The sequence below is a fragment of the Lissotriton helveticus genome, chromosome 10, assembly GCF_964261635.1.
Source record: "Lissotriton helveticus chromosome 10, aLisHel1.1, whole genome shotgun sequence".
Lineage (NCBI taxonomy): Eukaryota > Metazoa > Chordata > Amphibia > Caudata > Salamandridae > Lissotriton > Lissotriton helveticus.
In genome coordinates, this window is record NC_136071.1 from 142,464,031 (window position 1) to 142,490,971 (window position 26,941).

The 26,941-nt window shown below is 46.5% G+C and overlaps 1 protein-coding gene across 5 annotated transcripts in view; it reads left to right on the top strand.

Annotated features, from left to right (window-relative positions):
• MAFK (MAF bZIP transcription factor K) overlaps window positions 1–26,941 on the top strand; it is a 198,217-nt gene that overhangs the window by 127,629 nt on the left and 43,647 nt on the right. The window contains exon 1 of one of the 5 annotated variants that reach the window (XM_078664961.1): window positions 16,502–16,604. The exons of 3 other annotated variants lie outside the window; for them this stretch is intronic. The gene's annotated coding sequence lies outside the window, so the exon portion shown is untranslated. Of the gene's footprint in view, window positions 1–16,501; window positions 16,605–25,753; window positions 26,076–26,941 lie in introns of those variants that run through there. One more of the 5 variants, XM_078664962.1, reaches the window with a different exon arrangement.

Genomic DNA, 26,941 nt, shown 5'->3' on the forward strand with positions numbered 1-26,941 from the left:
TACTTCATTTTAGTAGTTTTTGTTCAATGTTGATTGTCTCCTTTGGGTGCTTACAAATGCTATGTTGTGTTAATTAAAAAAATTACAAAAAAACTCAATGAATGAAGGCGGGGTAGGAAGGTTAGTCTTGCTAAATGTGGGTTGGAAACTGGCTAATAGACTACAATCACAAACCTGTTCTGCACAAGAATCCGCCAAAGGCTAATTTGACATGTTCATTAATTAGGAATTTCCAATCCATGCGTTGTCTGGTTCTGCCTTTGGTTCCAGCGTTCAGGTCGTTCCACAAGCAAGGACTGTGGACTTTCAGGAGTCTGCTTCCCGGGGTTAGGTGCTTGTTGCAGAATGTTTGCGTTGAAAGTGTGTGGACTATTGTAACAATTGTACAGTGTAAAAAACGTGTAATGACCAGTTTTCCGAGAGCATCACTGCAGTTAGAGGTTACACGACTAGACATTCACCACAGGTGTCCTTGAGGCCACAGTACAATTGGGCACTCCTAACTTGACTCTCTCGGGATAGGAAGACAGAGCTGTTCAAGGCTACTCGAGGAGCTGAGGTGGGTAAGACACTCAGATTAGAGTTAATCCAATAATACTAGGTAATAAAATCAATGACCAGTCAGTGCTTTACTTTATAACCGTTAATACACAGTAGAAACATAGGGTACTCGCAAAACTAAGATACACAGAGAAAACCAGAGGTCTCTAGGACTTTCTGGGCCAGAGTTCTAAATCAAACTGTATTATGGTGCCTAGACACTGAGCACTATAAAAACAGTTAACATTGGAATATACAGGTCATGCTGCACAGGATTACTCCTCCACGGTACAGCAATGGTACCCATACTTGTAATAAAGTGATGTCCTTCAGCAGTTGATATGAAATCAAATGTTCCTGGTCCGCCCACTCTCTTACTTCTCAAAGGAACTTTAGCGCCTATCCTGCTCTGGTGGTATAATTGGTTCAGTTATGGATGCCAGTAGTCTAGATACAGATGCTAGAGTCCCAATAGTGCAGTAACCCTTGACTAGTAGTGTGAATACGGTAGCTGGTCACCTGGCTTTGGAGGACAAAATGGTGTGGACCATTCAAAGTAGTTAAGAAGGTTTCTGAGGTCTACACAGGTGCCATGAGGGAACACCGTAGGGTTTCAATGTGAACAGCCTGAAGCCTTACCTCCTGCGAGATTACACTGTGAATGTCTTGGCTATGGCATAGAAATTGGAGATAGACCATGATCCTCTTTTGACTTGCTGCATAGTGAAATGAAGGATGGCACTGTGGAAGGGATTCAGTTAGCCCATGAGTTAACGCCTGAGCAGCAGAGGAAATGTGGTGTTGTGTTGGGATGGATGGCAACCTCTTCTCGCTGACTTCAGGGTTGACACCGGTGGGTGTTCATGACATGGACACAGGTGACAGTCTGCTAGTAAAGGGCAGAATGTCTGAATAGTTTCCTGGATGAATTAGGGCGAAAGTTGCCAAAACGTTGGTCCTACGAATAAATGAGAGATCTCGTAGTCCTTTGTCTAGTCCTGTGGTTCTAGCATTAAAGCAAGGGTCTGCTGACTTGCTGTTCTGTGTGCAGTACCGAATCCTCAATAAGGTAACCAAAATAGATGCCTATCCACTTCCAAGAGTGAATGAGCTTGTGGGTCTTTAGGTGCTGTAAGGTACTTAATTACTTTGGATCTGGCAGATTACTTGGGCACCAAATGCCAAGGAGAAGACTTCATTTTCTACGCCAGAGGAGCTGTGTCTGTTCAAGGTGATGTCCGTTGGGTTGAATGCTCCTGACAACTTTTCAGGACCTGGTGAACCATGTTCTTGCAGGGCTGGAAGAGTTATGTGTGGCCTATCTGAATGACACTGCGGTGTTCAGCAATTCGTGGCAGAACCACCTAAGACAGGTAGGACATGTGTTGGCTAAGACACACGAGGCAAAACTGCTGATCAAGGCAACCAAGCGTCAGGTGGGGCAGTCCTCTGTAGACCACCTTGGGCGTGAGCTGGGAAACAGGAGGATTTTCCTTTTGAATGTCAAGTTTCAGCCTGTGATGGAGTCGGAAGTTCCTCTATCCAGACTGATGTGAGGTCCTTTTTAGGACTCACCAGGTATTACAGGAACGCATGGGAGTATAGTTTCCTCATTGACTGCTTTGTCCTCCGAGAAGCACCACAGGAATGTGATATGGACTGAGGAGTGTCGGAAAGCATTTGAGGAACTGAAGAAGGCACAATGCACTACACCTGTACCGAGAGCACCTGACTACAGTCTGCCTTTCATTGTACAGATGGATGCCTCTGAAAAAGAGTTAAGTGGTGTTTGCTCAATTGTATGATAAAGGTGGAGAGCATGCAGTAAGCTTAATTAGTAGGAGGTTACTGTGCAAAAAACAGAAGTGGGTGGTTATTGAGGAGTTGTTTCCCGTAATGATCCTTTCTAAGTTCTGCCCTTATTTGTTTGGGACTAAGTTTGTGATGCTAATGGATTTTAAGTCACTGAAATGGCTGTGAAGTGGCAGTGTTAGACTTGACAGCCTCTGGCGGGTCTTCCGCCAGCTTTTTCGCCTGCCTCACTCCATCCATTTTCTGTACCCTTTTTTGCTGGCTCTAGGACTCTGCACACTTTGGCACTGCTAATCAGTGCTAAAGTGCTTTTGCTCTCTCCCCTAAAACATGCTAACATTGGATTGTACCCAAATTGCATTTCATTTACTTATAAATCCCTAGGAACGTGCACTACAGGTGCCCAGGGCCTGTATATTAAATGCTACCAGTGGTCCCGCTGCACTGTTTGTGTTGCCTATGTAAGTAACCCCCTAACCATGTCTCAGGCCTGCCATGGTAGTTCGCTGTCACTATGATGTGGCAGGCAAAACTACTTGCCAAGCCCTGAACTCACACTTTTATTACATACAAGTCTCCCCTAAGGATCGCCCTTGGCAACACAGAGGGCAGAGTGCTATGTAAGCATAGGGAAGGACGTGCTTGTATGCTTTAAATGTCCTGGTAGTTAAGAACAGCCTATTTTGTTTTCCACTGCGGTGAGGCCTGCCCCCCTCATAGACCAGCATTGGGAATTCCCTTACTTGCTACTCAGTGGTAATTCCGGATCCCAGGGGAGTAGCTTTATCATCTTTGCGGTGGGTGAAATAGTAGTGATAACTGTGCTTTGCTGGTAAGGTAGGATTTAACACTACTAGAGTTGCAGGGATTCTGCTCTGGAACAGAACTATTCTTGGAATCATAGAACATCAGCTTGTAGGGACTGAGGCTTCATACCTCCTCAGTATCTGAGTCCAAGTCCATCTCGCTATATATAGTGCCTCACTTGCCCTCCTAACCTTACCAGTGAAACAAGTGAATTGGCAGTCTGAAACACAACACTCTCGACCCTCTCTGGGATGGTTACAGGAGACACCCTTTCGCACTTGCCCACAATAAAATAACCAGAATACACAAAGGAAGTTTAGAATATTTATTTAAACTATTGTGCTCTGAAATGCATTATACGTATCCCTAGACCAAAAAACACCCTGTCATTTTATAGGACAGAGGAACCAAAACCCCCTTCCCTTTCTACTAAAGCTAAAGGATTATATATCAGAGAACTTTGGGATTACTGGCAGACCCCGTACCTTAGCATTCACAGATGGACTTTCTACATCTCAGCAGGCACAGTGCTCTTGTCTCTGAACTCTTTTTCAATACGTTATTATTTTTGGCTCAAGGACTCATCTATATGACAGGAAATGCTTTCACATAGACAACAGCTGCATTCCTGTGTTATGTCTAGGTGCTAGTGCCTGGCCAGAAAGAATAACAAGTGACATTGTTGTTCAACCTTGGTGGTGTTCAGACTAAATCCCAGGAACAGAACAGAACGTGAAAACATATGCAAGTTCAGTGTGAAAGTACAATGTGGCACAAAAGCAGGCGTGTTTATGTAGTAACGTGCAATAAAAAATTAGGCCTGCAACATGCACAGTTAGGCTAACTCAGGTAAAACTACAATGGGCCACGCAGGAAACGCACAACTCTAGTGCAGAAATGCCACTTTCAGGCAGTGGGTATTTTTGTGCTCTTTTCTTTGCTCCATGTGACCTCCAACCTGTCCTCAATTCACATCTGGACGGGGTGACAGTTTTCATTTGTGCATTCCTCCCAGACAGCCATAAACCCAGGAAGGCCAGGGGTGATTGAATACCCCTCTGCATAATTCTGCATTCCGATGTCTGGCCTGGGCAGACTGGAGCAAAGGGGGCTTACAACGGGACATCAAGGCTGGTGATCGCCATAGATAACCTGGCAGACAGGAGTGGCATGAAAGGAGTGCTCGTGCACTTCAAACCAACTCTTTGAATTTTCCCCCACATCAAAGGCACAGATGGGTATAAGTACTGGGTCTCTGACCCTCCCAAATCTGTCAGAAGAACTGCGGTGCTGCTCAAAGGACTGAAATGGTCTGTTTTTCTGGAAGGACTGATTTCCTTCTTGTTGCCCTGCTGCCCGCTGCTCTCTGACTCTGCTGGAAGGAGAGCTGGACTCTGCCTTCCCTCCTAAGTGATCTCCAAGGCCTTGTTAGCTTGCCTCTTGTTTCTGAAGTCTCAGGGAAACAAAAGACTTCCTGCAGTACTGCTGGTGCTGCTGGACTCTACCTTCTGGAAGTTCTACACCTTTGTGTGAGGTGCCTCCTCCAGGTTCTAGGCCTCAGAAGTGGGTTCTGCTGCTGAGTTTCTGCCAAATCCAGCGTGACGCAGCACAAAGCCTAGCTGCACAGCTAACCACTCTCATAACCGATGCTCAGCTTCGCCGCACAGCCTCTCGGAACCGACGCAGGATAACGCATAGCCTCACCGTACAGACTGTGCCCCAGACAAGCTACTGTATTCAGCGGCCCAAGTGGGTCCTTGTAGCCGGGCCACACTCCATTTGCGGTCGGCCTGAACTTTGGATTTGCACCGGTCCCTCGTGACCTGAAGTAACCTTTTTTGTGCCACCTGCTTCTAAGTGCTTTATTGCATTTCATTCTTCAACATTCAATATCTCGACTTCTACTTGATGGATCTTGATTATTTTGATCGTGTTTTATTCGGATAAATATTCTCTATTTTTCTAAACTATTGTGAAGTCTTTTTGTGGTGTATTTACTGTGTCGTTGTATGGGTTATTGCAGAAATACTTTACACATTGCCTTCTAAGTTAAGCATGCCTGCTCTGTGCCCAGCTACCAGGGCGTGAGCACGGGATAATTTGGGAATGTGTTGTGAATTACCCTGACTAGGATTGTGGTCCCTACTTGAACAGGGTGCATACCTCTGTCAACTACAAACCAGATGTCTAACAGGAAGAATCCCAAGTTTTTGAGATGATCTGTTTCTTTCAAGGGTTTGACTTTGTTGTAGAGCACAGGGCTGAATTGAGCCATGGGAATGCAGGTGGTTTTACCGATCCGACCACCCAACCTGTCCAGGTTAGGAGTTGTGTCGGGGATGTTCTGATACGTAAGGGGCATCTGTTGGGATGAAAAAGTCCTCAGTGTGGTAATGGACATGCACCCCTGCCCTGAGTGCGCTAACAGTACTGATGTCTCAATCCATAATGCTGATTTTTGTTGTTCAAGGCAAACACGAATCATGACATAAGCCTGTCTCATGTATTGCTGCCTTGTTGGACTGGGAGGGGGGTCCAAAGTGCTATCCTCCTAGTGGTGGAAGGCTACTGTCTTCACCAGGCGTTAAGCAGTATGAGTGCGGTGGTGGCAGCAAACCATGTAGTGATGAATTGAAGTGAGCAGGTCCTGTTGAACCTGTGTCGCTGGAGTGAGGCCTACAGGCTCACTCTGTTAAAGTTCCACTGCAGTGTGTTAATCTCAACTTTGGCCTACATCGGTTTAGTGTTTAGTGCTGCGCAGTGCAAAAGTGGACTATCTGCACTGGGTGAATGTGTGCCTAGAAAAGTACATTACAGGGCTAATGCACCACTATGCAGTGCGTGCATGCTGAATTAATGTGCTGGATGTACATGTGCCTATGAGTTGTACAATACATGAAGAATGTAGTGCTATGCAGTGGATGCATGGTAAATGTGTGTGCTGGATGTATGTGTGCGTATGAGTGGTGCAGTATATGAAGGATACTGTGCTGTGCAGTGCGTGCATGTTTAATGTATGTGCTGGATGTATGTTTGCCTATGGGTGGTACAGTACATGAAGCATACAGTGCTGTACAGTGTGTGCAGACTATACTGGCACTGGGTGTAGGTGTGCCTGTGAATGGTACAATACATGGAGGACCTGGTTTCCTTTTTGGGAGACCCAGACCTGCATGATGAAACTTGGAGAAGAGGTAGAGAATCCCCCCAGACAGATGTGTATGTTGCTGGATTCCTTATGCTGGGTGGGACACCCAATGGAGAGGGGAGAGCCAGGCGTCCCCTGTACACTTCAAATGGAGCTCTTTGATTCAGTGAGAGATCTCATAGAACGGGCCTGCATACGTATCAGGAAGGCAATGGGGCTGATAAGAGAATCATGAAGAGTAGGGTTGGGGCTTTGGGCTGAGATTTTGATGCATGTATCACTGTGGCTGACATCCAGGTGTGAACTCTAGTCACTTCCATGGACAGTGTTGTGGGGCTATCAGCTTTGAAGTCACTCCTGCTGTGACAGACTTCTTTCAAGAGGAAGAGAGGACAGAGGAGTGGGCACTTCAAAACATAAACTTCAAAGACTCATGAACTGATTTAGATCTTGGCGTACGGATAACTCCGTCACAACGGTGACTGATTTCCCGTCTGCTGAAATATAAATCCCATTATATCCTATGGGGTTTATATTTCAGTGGACGGGATATCCATCACCACTGTGACGGAGTAACTCGGCAGCTAAACTTTAAATCATGCCCTCAGATTCTAAATCACGTTTGGTATCTGAGATTGGACTATAAGAAGGGGAGCTTGACACCTCAAAAATTGTCATCCTTCAAGCAGTGAGAGGGGCGGCTGTGTGATGAGGGGAAGCTCTGCAAGACTTCTGCCTGTGACCAGGACTGGGGGGGGGGGGCAAGGCCTGCAAAGCTCCCTGCTGGGTGAGGAGACATCAACCAGGGAATTCAAGACCACCTGCACAGAAGCACCAGCGCCTGCCTGCTTGCCAAGACCAGAGTGCCCTGGGAGGAAGAAGAGAGCGTTGGAGGGTGCGATGGCCAGTGGGGAACCCTGTCGAGTGGACTACCTTTGCAAGGACATGCTTGCTGCACTGATCGGGTCAATGCCCATGTGCAGGACAAAGTTGATGTCTCTTATATGTCAGAGAAGGGCTGCTGTGACTTGAGCCATGTTCATTGCTGCACTTATCGGGCCAGAGCCTGTGTGTAGTGATGAGATGCAATCCCATATGCTAGGAGGGTCTGTTGCTGAGGATGTCTCCTTGACGAACAGGCCAGAGCACATTTACAGAGAAAATACAATGATACTGTATGCCAGAGGTGGTTACCGGGAGCGACGAGACATGCGACCTGATCCACACCCCTGCCTAAGTAGTGAGGCCGCTGTGGGAGCACCTGCGCACCATCGTCAAGGTGAGGGGCCCACTTACCGATCATAGCATCACCCACCACGCCCCACCCCCGAGCACATCGGACACTTACTCTGCAAGGAGGAGCAGCAAAGAGCCACCAGTCACTTCTGTGTTACGACTGCATGTGAGGAACTGTGTACTTGCTAAGTGCAGCCTGCCATAGACATGTGCTGCAAAACTCACCTGATTCAGCTGCTGCTGCTCCAAGCGCCTGTGGGTGGAAGCCCCTCTGGAATGCCGGACGCTCCAAGTCTGCAGGTGCAGGTATGATGACTGTTTTCAGGCCAGTCGGCCCCAGGGAAACGTAGTTGCTAGTTAGTGCTGTGGTGCTGGAACAATGACTTTAAAATAAAATCAGAGTGGACTCTGACGCCTAGTGGGGCTCACCCTAGATGTTGCCTGTAGCGAATGGGGCATAAACACTATTGCGAGAAGGAAGTGGGAGCCGGGGGACTGTTGAAGAAACACTGGAGCCCTGACCTTAGAGAGCCTGTGTAGTTGTTCATAAATGTTGTATTTTTTCTTTGTGTAAGTAGTGATAGAAATAAAAATACTTCTCCTTTTCATAAAAGTGAGTATTTTGCTGCCACTGATTTGTTGCTGTTGCTGCGCCCATCTAGAGTTGTGAGCTCATGTTCACGCCCTTGTATCCAGAGGGAACCTTGGACTGCTCGGACCATGTTAACCCTGAGAGTCTAATGCTGAACGGGTACTTGGCCCAATTGCTCAGAACCTATAGTAGGGCAGGCCCCGGAACATCAGAAGTAAAAGGCTTCAAAGCCTAAGTTTGGGGCTCAGTAAACCGTGCTTGCCCCGTGGCCCTCTGAAAGGGGTTCTGACAACCTGATAACCTCAAATGACACAAAAAAACCCTGACCATAGATCACTTTGGTGTACACAGCTGGAGAGACAGAGGAACAAGACCTGGTCATGTCCTCTACATCTTAACATAAACATACGAAGAGAATGGCCAGGAGCTGGCCATTCTTAGTGTGTTTATGTCTAGATTAATTCTGCCACCATTGTCATTTTGCCTCTGCCTTGGTAAAGAGGGGCGCACTTTGTGTGTCCTGTCGACTTCAGAGCCAAAGTCTATGGTCACAGTCCATGTAAACAGGTAGACCCTGAGTGGACATGAGTAATTGTGCTGTTCACAGAGATAAAAACCAAAAACCTACAGCTATTTTCCAGATGTTTACCAGGAAATCAACATAGGGTAGCGCTTTTCAGAACCTTGCAGAAGACTTTCCATCCCAACAACTTGTGGCAACAGAGAGCTAGCCAGTGGAGTAATTTTAAGGCTGTTTATATGATCCTGTGTTTGGAGTCTTCGCCACATTCCATGCCGCTGGTTTTGTAGCCTTTTCAGCCTCTCTACAAATGTAAGCAGCCCAGCTTATTCCTGCCATTACCCAGTGTTCTTCTCAACTCCACCGATTGTCTTTGAGTAGTAGCAGGATTTCATGAGGCGTGGAAAGCTGTATATTATACCTTAGACAATTGCTTTAACTTGTGGAGTAAATATTTGGAATGTAACTAATTCCCAGACTTTACTTTTATCGAGGCTTTTTATGATTTGACATTGTATGATTTTAATTAATCAAGCAATAAAAAATTACTTACTTACTTTCATTGAGGCACCTAGAGCTTTACCTAAGCTCTGAGGCCAGTCAAATGTCTGTCAGTCTTGACTGTGTTCCTCCAAGCCCCCGAATCTCGGTCTTGACCATGTTCATGCATGGGGGCTTCTCCGCTATCGAAAAAAGGTTTTTTTGCGAGATGCATTGAAGATTTATTTTTTATTTTTGCAGATTTATGCAAAAATCGACCCGAAGGTATGCGCTTTGCAGGAGCACCAGTTACGGTACACAAGGACACTTGTGTAAGATGATTTTAAGGGAGGTAGATGTCTAGTGCAGGGAACGTCTGTCCAATTTTGAGAGAAAATAAACAATGGAATACAGAGAATTTAATTGGAGATGATGCTGGAGCGTTTGGGAAATGTCTTGTGATTGGCAGGAGTACGTTTTTGTCCACTTGTAATAGTGGACGTTTGGCTTTACCGCCCATTACAGACAGTCATCATGTAAAAGTATATTCACAAAGGGTTGCATTGACTCAGTTTTGAAAAAGACCCTTACCAGAACGTCACTCCGGACATCGCCATTAAAACAAGAAGCAGAGCGGGAAAGCGCCTTCTAGCCCTGCAGCCTCCCTGTGTCCCAGGAGGGATTGACCGCCAGCTCGCCAATTAACAACTTGCAGCACCCGCTTCGCGGGTGCCGCTGCGCGGCGACTGGCGTGGGGTTGAGGCTGCAGGCACACTAGAGAATAACACCGGGGAGAAAGAGAGACCAGCGGGAGGCGACCGTGAGCGCGTGGTGCAGGGACTCCAAAGACCAGGAGTCCCCGCGTTGCACAGGTGTGCACGGCCGCGCCCACTGCAAGACACGCCCCATTTAAGAATAGCACAACACCGCCTAGCGGGACGCGAGCGGGACGCCGAGCGAAGCCCGGGCAAAGGGCGGGCCCTCTGTGGCCCTCAGGGGACTGAAGGAGACGGGGCGGGCCACCCCCCTAAGTTCATTGCCAAGCCAGTATCTTTGAAAAGCAAAGGGGTTGAAACCACTGTTCAACGATGTCCAAAACAACTAAAACACCGATGGCGACAAGATCTACCAGCAGACTAAAAACAGTGAGTACACCATTGCCCACTATAACCGCCATAGATAAAATGCTTCAAAAAACCATCAATGTTGTGGCGGATGCTATTCAGAACACTGAGAGGAGACTCTCCTTGACACCTAACCTATGCTTCCCTGACCTGTCCTCTCATACTACCTATGACGATCAAAATATGGATGACACTATCTCATCCCAGGAGTCTTTACTCACACAATCTTTTTCAGAGTTACCTGGATCACACATTAAAGAAAAACCCTCTAACTCTTTTCCCTCGGAGTCATTAGTTAACAATCAGGATAACAGTGTTATGGTCATATCTAACAGCGTAAGAAATGACCAGCAGATAACGGATATTTCCTTGTTATCGGAAGCTGGGATCGAGGAAAATGCCCTACCGGTCATTGTCTTAACAGAATCACAACCGCCAACATTACATAAATCGCCAAAGATTAAACGGAAAAAGCCTAGAATCAAACTTCCTACGAGGAAAACCCACCTACCCTCGGGTAAACCTAAACGATCACTTAAAGACATGTGGCAGAAGAAAGGCATAGTGGAACCCACTGGACCAAAACGCGGGGGAACCCCTCCAACCTCCTCAGATCTATACGACTCAGATGGAAAAGCTAAGTCCAATTTGGGAAATCCTGTAGTTAATGAGGAAACAGGACATATTGACAAGAAGAGTACTTTGAGTTTCCCCTTTATGAGAGAGATTGAAACTCTAATTAAAACCCTTCTTCAACCTATCAGTCATCAAATAGATATCCTAGAAAAGGCTTTGAGTAAATTTGAGAGGACCCAAAATGATATATCTTCCAGTATTCTTAGATCGCTCAACTCAACTAACACGCCCTCTCTTTTTGTTCCTTCATCAACTACACTTAATGTTAAAAATTCCAAACAAACTGGCAACTCAGTAAGGAACATAGAAAAACAAAATAAATCACATCTAAAGGGCCTACCCGCAACAGCCCAAACAACAAAGTTTCAAACAGTCCCCAAACTTACTGTGAATATAACGAGTCCTACAACCAATAAACCAAACACTCAAATAGATGAGGATGACGAGGCCAGTGAGTGGGCTACAGAAGGTCATTCACCTAACACAAACATAGGTGCACCGAAGAACAAGAATTGCACGGCGTCTCCTAAAATTAATACTCAAGAAATAGGAGCTCATCCTACCAAACCTACCCCTACAAGTCCACTATCACATATTAACCTTCCTCCACAGGCTAACCCCTACACGATAGTCATGATTGGGGTGCCCAAAGTCGATGATAACAGGGAGGAAACGCGGGAGGAATTGAGGAATAAAGTCATGCAATGGCTTTCAATACATAGGCCCCTCCCCCAAAATATAATAGGCACTATACACCAAGTCAAAAGGGTAGAGTGGGTGGGCACTCGCTTCAAATCCACAGATGGCGACTGCATCGTGGTCACCTTTAAACATCTAGGACCGGCAAAATTCATCGCAGATTGGAGGAGCCCGGGGACAAGTAGCCTGATTAGGACTATGGGATTGAGCTATTTCTATCCAGCCCGTTCAGATTTAGGTAGGAACAAAACCAAATATAATTACACTCAAGTAGGACGGCATAAGACACAGCCTAATCTCCAACCCTGGCCGGCCCCTGTCCTATCCAAACCTGATAGCCTAATGGGTTTAGATCTCCATCCATACACTCACCCATGGGGAATCAAAGTATATAACCAGCAACCAATTGAAACAGCTGTACGGCAAAGGCACGGCTTTTACCGTGCATATAACCCTGCTACTGTTCAATTTGAGGAATACGGGTTCCCTACTGCCAATAGATATGACACTCTTTACAACTACGACCATTTGGACGAGGTTGACTGACTGTCATCTGATTCTTTTTCTGAAACCCCTTCTGTTAAAGCTAGGAATCCCTCAGAAAATAATATTATCGCAGTGAAAACAGCCATTTCCCATTTAGCCTGCTTAGTAACTTCCACCCCCACAACGACATCGAGCTACACAGTCAGCCCCCGAGCACACCAAGCTCATGCTCTGTCAGTGACCGAAGTAGGTAGTCCATCTAAGTCCATAGCTTCACAATCTTACTCATTACCTGAGAATCCAAGGCCTAAGTATACGATAGGGACCACCCCAGAACCGCACTCCCTCCCAAATATAAATTCTGAATTCAAACCAGAGCAGACTATCTCAAACCCCATCAAAATTTTGTCTTGGAATATTGCTGGACTGGCCTCTAAAATCGATGATCCATCATGGGTGGCCTTTGTCAGGAAGTACACTATCTTATGCTTTCAAGAAACCTGGTTGATAAATGGCAACACGTTCATTGAGGGATTTCAAAGTTTCTTTGTCCACGCATCCCCTTCACCTAGCGGTAGGGCAAAGGGGGGCCTGGCAATATTTATCAGTTTGTCCCTTAAAATGCTGACTAATCATGTGCAGTTGGATAGCAGGAGTATCCAGATCGTTACACTCAAAAGGGGGAAAAAAGTCATAACGCTGATTAATTTTTATAACTCTGTTGCAAACCCAGGTGATTGTAATATCGATAACCTTGCAAATTGTCTAACCGAAAATTGGACTAATTTATCACAGGACAAAATACTCCTCGGCGACTTCAACACGCACATTTGTGGTAATCCTCTCCTGACAACCTTGGGTTTGTTGGGCTGCGATCTTAAAACAGGTCTCCATTTTACACACTGCCATCGTGGATCAAAATTGAACACCTTAATGGATTCCACGAATATGACCTTGGCACTATCTCTGAAAGAGGACTCCTTCATCTATGAAAATCCCTCCTATAAAGGATCTGAGTCAGGGTCCGTCATAGACCATATCCTTCTTTCTGCAAGTGTGGCCCAACAGGTTCTTAAGTTTGATATTCTTATGAGCACTTATAGTGATCATAACCCCTTACACCTTGAGCTACAATGCGACTCTTCAATACTCCAAAATAATATCAAGGATCCAGGGATACTTAAGCCAGTAAATAACAACCGTCGCTTGAAGTGGAACCTGGTAAATAGTGACAAGCTGTATGAGATAGTCATCAAAGACTGTGAACCTGAACTCAAGCTCTGTGCCACAGACTCGGCTTCACCCGAATGCGTTCTATCTGCCTTTGCAGTGGTGTCCAGAAGGATAGAAAAATTTCTGACTGTAACTGCCAAGGGATCAACTGCTCACCACCCACGATGGTTTGATCATGCCTGTTCTTCTGCCAATCGCAAATTAAAGGCTGCTCTCAAAAGTAAACCAAGAGACCTAGCACTGGTAAAGGCCCTCCGAGTAGACTACAAAAATGCAATTGCCTCATGCAAAAAATCTATAAAAAACAAAATATGGGAATCTTTACTCGACCCCTCTATTTTGGGCAACAGCTCAAAGTTCTGGAAAATAATTAATAAACCTCTTTTTGATGACCCGACCGCTGAGAGTCTCGGCACAGTCATACCAGAGAATGACTGGATCACCCATTTCGGATCTATCTTTAAGAGTGAAGCTCCACAGCCCAAAAAATTACCTCATCTCACCGAAAGCAGTCTTCTACATTTCTCTATTAAAGAAATTGAACTAGGGATTCTTGGTCTCTCTAGCAATAAAGCACCGGGCCCTGACGGTCTTCCACCGGACCTATTTAAATCCAACATCGCCCTATGGGCCCCAATTCTTACGTCTGTCATTAACGCCGGGGTTGAAGTGGGAGCCCCTAAATCTTGGGGAGCATCCACTATCGTCCCGGTTTACAAAAAGGGCGACAGAACAAAAGCCGTCTGCTATAGACCAATTTCCCTGATAAACTCAGTTGCGAAGGTAGTGGGAGGGGTTCTTTTAAATCGACTGAATGCTTGGGCCAAACAAAATAATATAATGACCCCAGCGCAGTATGGATTCAGACCAGGTCATGCAACAACTACACAATGTCTGAATCTATACCTAATAAGTGGAAAATACACCCAAGCCAGAGAAGGAACATTGTATATGGCCTTTATGGACCTTTCCTCGGCCTTCGACTGCGTCGAGAGGAGTAAACTATGGGAAATCCTGCAAAACATGGGTGTGGAAAATAATCTAATTAATTTCCTGGCCGACCTACATAATGACACACGTGCCAATGTACGGTACACAAAAGACCTGAAAGTCACGAGAGAGTTTAATATTAACCGGGGCGTCAGACAGGGCTGTATTTTAGCACCTTTTCTTTTTAATTTGTACATCAATGGACTTGAGGATTATTTGGTAAAAACTGACACAGATTACCCTCGTATTGGGAAAACAGGGGTGCCGGTCCTACTATATGCGGACGACGCCGTTTTGATATCCAGAACCGCATTAGGACTTCAAAAGTTGTTGAGTTCTTTTTTCCAATTCATGACCTCACGCGGGCTGAATATTAATAACACCAAATCTTTTATTATGACAGTTGGAAAAAACCCCAAAAAACGATATCCCTTTTCAGTCAACGGAGAAAGTATACCGTTAACAAAAACATTTTCATATCTAGGAGTATTATTTGATCACAAACTTTCTTGGGGTCCTGCTATAAATAAAAAGAAAGGCGAATTATTAAGAACCAACTTCGGGTTATTGGACTTTGCACGCAAATTAGGTAACACCCCAGTGTCCGCTATAATGAAATTATATCAGGCAAAAAGCGTAGCGGTGGCATGTTACGGGAGTGAGCTGTGGGGTTTCGCATCTGTAGAAGCTCTGGTAACACTAGAAAATAACTTTTTAAAACAGATTCTGAGCTTACCCAAAAGCACCGCAAATTTCTCTGTACATGAGGAACTGGGCATACCGTACCTAGGAGACAGAATTGCTGCAAACCCTCTACTCTGTTGGCTAAATTGTTGGCGCAATGCACTTATACCCTTGACGCATAGCATCCTTGCTGAAGCCCTCACCTGGGAAGGACATCTTAAAATACCCTGGATGAACTATATTAGAAACTGTTGCAAAGACCTGGGTAGATTGGACTTATATTCAACACCACAGCATGCTACAAAGAATGATGTTGATTTTGTAAAAAACACTTTTATGTTAAAGCGACAACTTACCAGGGAAGACACTGAGATGAAGAAGTCCAGTGTCAGGAATCATACCCTAACAAAGACATGTGTGTTCTGTGAACCATACTTATCATGGAACATTTCCAGATACGATCGTTTTCTGTTGAGCAGATTCCGATTTGGTCTCTACCACTTGATTTTAGCTGTGCCGAGTGGAGCACATAGAGGTCAAGTGTTGCCAGCTTGCGGCTGCGACAACATGTCTCCGCAAGACCTGGCTCACTTTTTATTTCTATGCCCTTATTATTCAAGTCCAAGACAAATGTTTTTAAAACCCTTGCTTAAAAAGCTGAATTTTGTACAGATTAAGCCTGCCCTTTTATATCTTCAGATGCTGCCTGATGACAGTACCTTTTTTATCTGTGAGTTTTTAAAAACAGCCCGGAAGTTCAGATTAAGCATGGAAGGATGATCCCTAGATGACTTGCACTAAACATGAAATCATGTCTTAAACAGGCATCTTCATTTTTATTTTTATTTTTGTCTACTGTATTTTTAACTTACCGCATTTCTAACTCTCTCGTGAACTACCAACTTATAAAATACTGTGTGTTTTTAAAAAAACTTTTGCATGAATTGTATAATAATGTATTTTTGTGCTTTTATGACTGTTTTTCTGACAGTCGAATAAAGGATTTTGACTATGACTATGACTATGGGTTGCATTGATCCATTATATATGTGATGAGGGGCAAAATCAGCGAACTAGAAAGTGGGGGCTGCGTTAGCGCGAGCGTAAAAACAGATCATAGAGGCACACGACAGGCAGTCCTTGACTACCTTTGGCGTTTTGCATTTGGGCACATTGTGGGCTATGTAACTTAAAATAAACCTTGTATTTGAACCGTTTCTGTAATCCGAATTCCCAAAGTTTCGCCAGCCTGCCTGCCTGCCTCTGGCACTTTCGTCCCCCTTCCCACCCCTCTCCCTCCCCTCCAGAGGTGCAGTCTGGGGTTCCTGGGCAGTGCACAGGGAGGGCGCGCCCGCCGAGTCTGTGGGAATGTGAGCTGCAGAAGGCTGTAAACAGCCGGTGACTCATCGCATAGCTATGTCACATGGATTGGCTGCGGGGCCTCACCGCTGTGTGGGTGGGCGCGCGCGCGCTCCGGAGGGGGCGGTGACCGCTTCCCCTCTGCGTGGTTAACATGCAGCCAGTGACACCTGACGGGCGCAGGCCCGAGGTGCGGGGCTCAGGAGCATGGACGCACCGGAGCTGAGCTCGGCGCCAGGGTCCTGTGCTCGGAGGAAGGTAACCGTGGAACGAGCCCCCTAGGACAGGAGGGAGGGGGAGCCTTCTTGACGGGAGTGCTGAGTCTAGAAACACGGGGGCTGGGTCGACTACGACATAGACGGCAGCTGGAAACATTGCAACTCGGCGTTTATGTCACAGAATTCAAATGCTTTCCTGCTCCTTCCTGTAGACACTCGTGTGTGCAATATTACACTAGTTATTGTAGCCTCTGAATCTGGGAAGAGTGCCATCACTTCTGTTCTTAAAAGACGACTGGTGCTTGCTGGGAAAACATCGAAAGCATGTGAAACTAGATTATATAATAAACCTTTCACGTGGGCTGTTGGTGTTATATAGCGTTGTAGTCTCATCAGATGCTTGCTTCTGAGGTAAATCCTCTTACCGGAGCGTAAAGCAGACATTTTGCATAGGGCCTCCTTTATTTTGTCTATTATTTCCCGTCTTGAAGGAACATTTAAGACACCTGTGCATCTGGAATGGATACGTTTGGAGGAGAACCTTTTCTACAGGTTTACCTCTCAATTCACCCACTCCTTAGAGTCCTCTTCATCCTCCAAACAAGCAAAATACATCATATAAACTACAAGGAGATTGCTTGGAATGAAAACCTGCCTCATCCTAAAAAAAGCAATATTCTGGCAATTGAGTTCAGTAGTATCACACTCCAAAACCACTCCATCCCACTGCTGAAAAGGTTAAACTGGACGGCGACTGGTACATAGCTGTATCATTTCCAGAAAGAAATGCTATTTATTTTTTTAATCTATTTACTGTTTATATTGCGCAAAGGTAGTGCTTTACATGATGAGCACCAGTTAACTTACACAAGACACTTACATTTTTTGTTGTTGGGTGTGGGAAGATTAGGGCATTTGCTCAGAGTCACAGGATGTTGAGTCAACGCCAAGACTCGAACCTGGTCTCCCAGCTCCAAAGTCGGCAACTCTGGCCGTTATGCCACATCCTCTGCTAGATTAATTAGGGCCTGATTAAGAGTCGATTAGTGTCTAATGACCTGTGTGTAAACCTCTGCACATGTGTTGGAACTATGAGTTGGAAGGCATTTATCGCATCCAGTAATTATCGGATGCATTAAATACCTCAACCTTGATTACATTTCAGCAAATCCAACCTGCTGAAATTTAGCAGGCGAAATGTGTCCGCTATCTGCTATACCATGCAGATTTTGGTGCGTTGAACTCCGAAATTTTCAATAGAATCTATTTATCAAGCTCAATGAATAACGTACCATGGGGTATTATTTATGAGGTGTTATTAATAACACCTTGTTTCCAGACAAATTCATAACCAGGTCCTAAGTCTTTTATCCCTTCTTTTATATGAAGAATTATCCTGTTTCAATAGTAAATGAAACTAGTGAGACTATGCCTCGAAGGAGAACTATTGCTACAGACAAATAGTGTTCCCTCTCCAGCAAGATATGCTTTGCAGATTCCTCAAGCAATCACTTGTTATTTTATTATTTCTCTTTTTTTTTAATTAATTTGCTGCAAGCTACCAAGGCAGCTCCAAGCACAAGTGTTTTATGTAAAAGTGATAGTGATCCTAAACAGAAATCTCCTAACGGTCTGGTAAAACTTGTAAAGAGGATAATGTAAAAAAATTACCCAGTTGGTTGGTGTGGCCAGTTGTAAGCGTCTAATCTTTCCCGGTCAGGGACAGGTTGCAGTAAGAAAGAGATTAACCATATTATTCTTTGAATAGGTGAATTTGTTGTAATTTTCTGTATTTTCCGAGGTCAGGTTCAAGTCTTGGAAACTTTGGGATGATCTGTATGTGTGAAGAGTCTGGCTCCCTTAAGTTAGGCAGTTTAATGCCAACAGAAAATTAAAAAAAAACTATAAAATCTGAAGGAGAGATGAGTGAGCGAACAAATTGACAGGAAGAATCGAGGTAGAGCTGAGAAAGGGTCTGGCTTGGTCTAAGTCGGTGCACAAGCCGAGCCATGACCATATTTATGTGAATCATGCAGCAATCCTCATGTAAAAATATGATAAAGTCTCTTCACCATAAAAACAAGCATTAGAAATGCAATTGGGCTCGGATTTATTTGAGTTTGAGCTAATGGCATTGTAAATGCCAATGTATTGTTGCTATGTGTTATGGAGTGTGTTCATGTGGTGTGTACTGCCAGTGATCTCCTTGTGAGTGTGCGAATATTGCACCACTTGCCTGTGATGTCCTTCTTGTGAGTGTGAGAAGCTTGCACCTCTGCTGCCTGTGGACTCCTTGTGAGTGTAAGAAGCTTGCACTGCTGCTGCCTGTGATGTCGTTCTTGTGAGTGGGAGAAGATTGCACCTCAGCTGCCTGTGGTCTCCTTGTGAGTGTATGCACGGTCATCGCTAGCCTGTAGATATGCACTGTCATCGCTAGCCTGTAGATATGCATTGGCTTCACTAGCCTGTAGATATGCACCGTCATCGCTAGCCTGTAGATATGCACTGTCATCGCTAGCCTGTAGATATGCGCTGTCATTGCTATCCTGTAGATATGCGCTGTCGTCGCTAGCCTGTAGATATGCATTATCATCGCTAGCCTGTAGATATGCACTGTCATCGCGAGCTACGCACTACGCCTCTGCACTACGCACTACGCCTCTGCACTACGCACTACGCCTCTGCACTACGCACTATGCCTCTGCACTACGCCTCTGCACTACGCACTACTTCTCTGCACTACGCACTACGCCTCTGCACTACGCACTACGCCTCTGCACTACGCACTACGCCTCTGCACTACGCCTCTGCACTCTGCACTACGCCTCTGCACTACGCACTACCACTCTGCACTACGCACTACCACTCTGCACTACGCCTCTGCACTACGCCTCTGCACTCTGCACTATGCCTCTGCACTACGCCTCTGCACTACGCACTACGCCTCTGCACTACGCACTACCACTCTGCACTACGCCTCTGCACTACGCACTACCACTCTGCACTACGCACTACCACTCTGCACTACGCCACTGCACTACGCCTCTGCACTACGCCTCTGCACTACGCACTACGCCTCTGCACTACGCCCTACGCCTCTGCACTACGCCTCTGCACTACGCACTACGCCTCTGCACTACGCACTACGCCTCTGCACTACGCCTCTGCACTACGCACTACGCCTCTGCACTACGCACTACGCCTCTGCACTACGCACTACGCCTCTGCACTACGCACTACCACTCTGCACTACGCACTACGCCTCTGCACTACGCCTCTGCACTACGCCTCTGCACTACGCCTCTGTACTACGCACTACCACTCTGCACTACGCACTACGCCTCTTCACTACGCACTACGCCTCTGCACTCTGCACTACGCCTCTGCACTACGCCTCTGCACTACGCACTACGACTCTGCACTACGCCTCTGCACTACGCACTACAACTCTGCACTCTGCACTACGCCTCTGCACTACGCACTACGCCTCTGCACTACGCCTCTGCACTCTGCACTCCGCCTCTGCACTACGCACTACCACTCTGCACTACGCTCTACCACTCTGCACTACGCCTCTGCACTACGCACTACGCCTCTGCACTACGCACTACGCCTCTGCACTACGCCTCTGCACTACGCACTACGCCTCTGCACTACGCACTACGCCTCTGCACTACGCACTACGCCTCTGCACTACGCACTACGCCTCTGCACTACGCACTACCACTCTGCACTACGCACTACGCCTCTGCACTACGCCTCTGCACTACGCCTCTGTACTACGCACTACCACTCTGCACTACGCCTCTTCACTACGCACTACGCCTCTGCACTCTGCACTACGCCTCTGCACTACGCACTACGACTCTGCACTACGCCTCTGCACTACGCACTACAACTCTGCACTCTGCACTACGCCTCTGCACTACGCACTGCGCCTCTGCACTACGCACTACCACTCTGCACTACGCTCTACCACTCTGCACTACGCCTCTGCACTACACACTATGCCTCTGCACTCTGCACTACGCCTCTGCACTACGCCTCTGCACTACGCACTACGCCTCTGCACTCTGCACTACGCCTCTGCACTACGCCTCTGCACTACGCACTACGCCTCTGCACTATGCCTCTGCACTATGCCTCTGCACTACGCCTCTGCACTACGCCTCTGCACTACGCACTACGCCTCTGCACTACGCACTACGCCTCTGCACTACGCCTCTGCACTACGCACTACGCCTCTGCACTACGCACTACGCCTCTGCACTACGCACTACGCCTCTGCACTAAGCACTACCACTCTGCACTACGCCTCTGCACTACGCACTACCACTCAGCACTACGCCTACGCACTACGCCTCTGCACTACGCACTAACACTCTGCACTACGCCTCTGTACTACGCACTACGCACTACCACTCTGCACTACGCACTACGCCTCTGCACTACGCACTACGCCTCTGCACTACGCACTACGCCTCTGCACTACGCCTCTGCACTACGCCTCTGCACTCTGCACTACGCCTCTGCACTACGCCTCTGCACTCTGCACTATGCCTCTGCACTACGCCTCTGCACTCTACACTACGCCTCTGCACTCTGCACTACGCCTCTGCACTCTGCACTACGCCTCTGCACTCTGCACTACGCCTCTGCACTACGCCTCTGCACTACGCCTCTGCACTCTACACTATGCCTCTGCACTCTGCACTATGCCTCTGCACTACGCACTACGCCTCTGCACTACCACTCTGCACTACGCTCTACCACTCTGCACTACGCCTCTGCACTACGCACTACGCCTCTGCACTCTGCACTACGCCTCTGCACTACGCCTCTGCACTACGCACTACGCCTCTGCACTACGCCTCTGCACTACGCACTACGCCTCTGCACTACGCCTCTGCACTACGCACTACGCCTCTGCACTACGCACTACGCCTCTGCACTACGCACTACGCCTCTGCACTACGCCTCTGCACTACGCACTACGCCTCTGCACTACGCACTACGCCTCTGCACTACGCACTACCACTCTGCACTACGCCTCTGTACTACGCACTACCACTCTGCACTACGCCTCTGCACTACGCACTACCACTCTGCACTACGCCTCTGCACTACGCACTACGCCTCTGCACTACGCACTACACCTCTGCACTACGCCTCTGCACTACGCACTACGCCTCTGCACTACGCACTACGCCTCTGCACTACACACTACGCCTCTGCAGTACGCACTACGCCTCTGCACTACGCACTACCACTCTGCACTACGCACTACGCCTCTGCACTACGCACTACCACTCTGCACTACGCACTACCACTCTGCACTACGCACTACGCCTCTGCACTACGCACTACGCCTCTGCACTACCACTCTGCACTACGCACTACACCTCTGCACTACGCACTACCACTGTGCACTACGCACTACGCCTCTGCACTACGCACTACGCCTCTGCACTACGCACTACGCCTCTGCACTACGCAGTACGCACTACGCCTCTGCACTACGCACTACCACTCTGCACTACGCCTCTGCACTACGCACTACCACTCTGCACTACCACTCTGCACTACGCACTACACCTCTGCACTACGCACTACCACTCTGCACGACGCCTCTGCACTCTGCCTCTGCACTCTGCACTACGCCTCTGCACTCTGCACTACGCCTCTGCACTCTGCACTACGCCTCTGCACTCTGCACTACACCTCTGCACTCTGCACTACGCCTCTGCACTACGCCTCTGCACTACGCACTACGCCTATGCACTCTGCACTACGCACTACGCCTCTGCACTACGCACTACGCCTCTGTCATTGCTATCCTGTAGATATGCGCTCTCATTGCTATCCTGTAGATATGTACTGTCATCGCTAGCCTGTAGATATGCTCTGTCATCGCTAGCCTGTAGATATGCACTGTCATCGCTAGCCTGTAGATATGCATTGGCTTCACTAGCCTGAAAATATGAAGTGTCATCACTGGCCTGTAATTATGCACTGTCATTGCTAGCCTAGATGCACTGTCATCGCTAGCCTGTAGATATGCATTGTCATCCTCCCTACTGTGTGTGTGTGAAAAACGTACGTAAAAATCAACTCAAGGTGATGGCAAATAAAACACGCCGCAATCTGCCGAGCCCTAAAAACAGCTATGTAGATTGCGGCGTGTTTTATTTGCCATCACCTTGAGTTGATTTTTACGTACGTTTTTCACACACACACAGTAGGGAGGATGACAATGCATATCTACAGGCTAGCGATGACAGTGCATCATATTGTTTTATTTTAAAAGACACGCGGATTGCCGAGGCAAGGGTGCTTGTATGCGAGGTATCTTAAAAAAAAACTGCCCTTTAAGCTAAAGGAAAATTCTTTCCATTATCTCCGCCGTGAACGAAAGGTAAATGTTAAACGCGCGCATGATACATGCAATGCAATGGTGAACGCGCTCGCACCATCTGGATTGCATTACACGGGCACTCTGACAGCTCCTAATTAAGATTAATCACTCTGCCGTGCTCGTTCTCGCACAGAATATGCCACATCGGGCACGCGTAAATTACTTACAGCCTATCACGTCAACGCTACTAAATACACAGCACAGTAAAGACGAATCACTAGGCAGATGCCAGAAAACACTAAGGAATGTGTCTGGCCAGAGCCCTAGAGATACCTTTTTTTTTCTTTAACATTAGGAGCTCGAAGCTCCGCCCACTTCGTGATGCGTAGGCCGAGCCCTAAAAAGTGTACTTCTTTAACATGCGTAATAGTTTCACATTAGTGCATCAAATTATATCAATGCATTGAAAGGTATTTATTAAAAGTGAAGTTTTTTTACAAGAACTAGCAATTTAAAAATATTACCCTCCCGCCCTGTGCCATTGTAGAACTAAGAGCCAAGTCAGTTGTCATGCATACCCTATGTAGGGCCCTGATTCGTGTTACAGATAGAGCAACATCAAAGTCTGTTAAACCAAACACAAGGTTTTTGTACAGCACACATCCTGAATTTGGGACAGTGGTAGTGCGAGCTTGAAATGGAGCTGAAGACTGAGTATTGCATTGTATTTATTGCATTCTGAACTCCAGATTTTGAAGGTACTATTGTATGCAAGTGCGAAAAAAAGGAGGTTTGGTGAAATCAAATATTTGCATAAATTCACAGTCAGTGAAAGGTGGAAGCTGGGATTATGAGACACTTTTTCTGGTTTTGCATTGGTTTCACAATGTGCTATTCAACAACTAGCAGTGTATCTCTTTTTCACTCTTTTTTACATCAAAGCGCAATATATTGTATTCAATTCTTGGTGCATAAGGTTAGTGTGTGTGTGTGAAAATGTGGCTCCTTTTGGACTTGAGAGTCCATTGGGGGCGTTACCTGACTCAGACTCGGGCATACGACTTGAGCGTTTAGTTACTCACCCACCTCTAATCTGAAGAGGATACACCACCCAGGAAGCCAGTTGTCACAGGTGAATAGCTTCTCCTCCAAGAAGAGATGCTTCCTAGATGAACGTCTAATCCGGTCCTTTATGTGAGACCACTACCTGTCTATGGGAAGAACTCCGAAGCATACAGATCCTTGGAGAATGCCTGTGCTGCAGGACTACTTTCCTAGTCAAATATTCTTTCGATCTCTAGCAGACATCGGCTCTCCCCCCCCCAAACCTGTGACCTAAGCGGCAGCTTCTTTCATAGCTCCCCTTCCAGACAAACACTTTGCCAGTGATACTGATTTGCTTACTTCAAGTTTATGAAATAATCCATCCCGAGATTCAAGTTTTCTCAATTTATCAGAAAAGTTTTTCAGGAACTACTCTAAGGCAATCCGCTGCTGCATACCGAGCAGCCATGAAATGGGCTCACTTCTGGACCAGGCATTCCTCACCATAGATCTGAGCCCAGCAGAAACCAAGAGCTGTTGTCATTAAAGTTTGATGTACCTGCCTGAAAAGTGCTCTAGGTAGGGTTTCTAAAGCCCACCTGTTGGTATGATTTATTTACATAGGTACACATCCTGGGCAAAATAAAGTGCTCCTCTTTATCCAGATAATCAAGATAATGTTGAGCACTTTAATAAGACAAGGGAGAGCACTTTATTTTGCCCATAATGTGTATCTATGTCTGTCATGCCAAAGGTAGCTTTAGAAACCTTATCTGGCGCACTTTTCAAGCAGGTATCCCCCCCCCCCCCCCCCAATGATTGCTTTGTATCTGAAGGATACTGTTCTTTTTTTATTTTTTTTACTGAGTGAGCGTGTTCCTATTGTATAGATGGACTGCTCCTCTCTTTTGGAGGGTGAGCTGTTTTACTGCACGCAGAGGTTCTCCAAGCGTTTGTAATATAAGGCAGAATTCAGTTCAGTGCGGGTGTTCTTGCTAGTATGGCTAGTTGAGAATCTGGGGCTGGTGACCCCATGGGAGGGTAGCCCATATTGCTAGAGAACAGACATCAACAAGAATGCCGGGGCAGGTGGTTGTGTGAAGGAGTTGTTCCCCTGGAATTGCTCCGGTGGGTGCTGCCCAAGAAGTGAAGGCCCCTTGAATTCTGGAAGGGCAGGCCTTCTGCTTTTGGCCAGCTACGGAGCAGGATGACTCCTAGCTCATTAGGATGAGTGGTCCAGGACTGGAGATGCTACAGTCGGCTGAAGCAGTGCCTGATCTGTAGGCTGTGTGGAGCCGGCAGGGTAGAGGGCAAAGAACAGGCTATAACAGGCCTGTAAAGAATGTCCTCTTTACTCCCAGGCTATTTATTAATGTGCAGTTGTATATAGTGTGAATCTGCCAATTAGAGCACTTTACATGAGCACCAGTTACATTACACAAGGTCAGATTTTTTTTATTTTAGTCACACGGAGATTAAGTGATTTGCACAGGATGTTGAAGTGTTGTTGGGACTCTAACCTGGGTCCACAATTCCAAAGTCAGCAGCTCTAGCCTTAACGCCACGTCCCATCTCCCTTATAGCCTAGAAGGTAAGATGGGAAGGCTGGAGAATGAAACCAGCCACATGCGCTCAAGTGTGGGGACAGTTAATTGACTCGTGCCCCAAGAGCAATACACAAGTGAAACTAAAGTGTAGTGTATTGAATAGTAAGTTCGGGAATAGAAAGGGGAAAGGGACTATTGATGTACTTGAAGTTTGTTGGACTCGAAAGGAAATTAACTTAAAATTAAATATTAACAAAATGCAATGACAACTCAATTTGTCTTTATATAATCCCCGATGTACAAGGCAAACTTGAATTAGCTGAAAGCTAGTTCAGTTCTCTGCATAATACAATAGCCAACCATTGAGATGTCACTGTGAAAGGGTGAAAATAAATCTTGGGTTTCTGTGTTTTTTTTGCTCGGATTTCCTATTTGTGAGCTGGACCGGTGACACGGCCTTTAGAGAGTGAGCGAGGACCAAGATAAAAAGCCGGATTGGTGCAGACTGCACTCTATGGGAAACACAATACATACGTCATCAGCCCATCTATACAGTAAAGTTGAGGTACGCAGTCTTTTGTGAAAACGATTTTTTTTTTACATATAGCGTGAACTCGACCCGAAGGTATTGAAGCACTTTACATGAGCACCAGTTACATTACACAAGAAGACATTCATAATTCAATCGTAATAAAATACTCCAGTCCACTGGCTCTCCAGAGAACGAAGATGTTATGTTGCCAGCTGCATGGAGTTATTACCTATGATGGTGGGGCTTTGTACTCCTCCATCATGGAATGGAATGGGAGCTTGTTCAAACCAACAACTGCTGACAGAGGACTTTAAGCATCTTGTGAACGCGCCACCCTTCTTTGTGAAGACCCCAGCTTTAAATGCACTAGCTGGGGAGGCAGGGATTCCGTCTTCTGGCAGCGAAGCTCTGGAATGACCTTTTTGGCACGTCGTTGCACTGCCAATTTTGACTTGTTCCCACACCCCTTTAAGCACACTTGTTTTGCTATTTTATGCTAGGTTTATATCCTTTCTCCTGTATTCTTAGCGCCAAGTTACATTGAAAGAGCGCTTACAAATTAATTATAATGCTGATAATTCCGGCATGTTTTGAAGTGTAAGGTGCCAGTGTGATAGTATTTACTTATTGTGGTTCTGTTATCACTACTGGCAGATTTTGGAGGAAACTAACATTCAGGAAGCCTTTCCTTGTGGGCAGGTAAATGACAAGTTTATTGACCTTGATTCACTTTTGAGCGGTTGATTTGATGATAACAAGGCTCTTTCCGTCCCATATCTCTTGCTTCACTAGATCAGTAGCAATCTTCTGTTTCTGCACTGACACTCACAAAGAGGCCATGACATGAATGGGTGTTTACTCTTCGAGGGTCCAGTGCTTTGTTCGCTTGTGACCTGAAG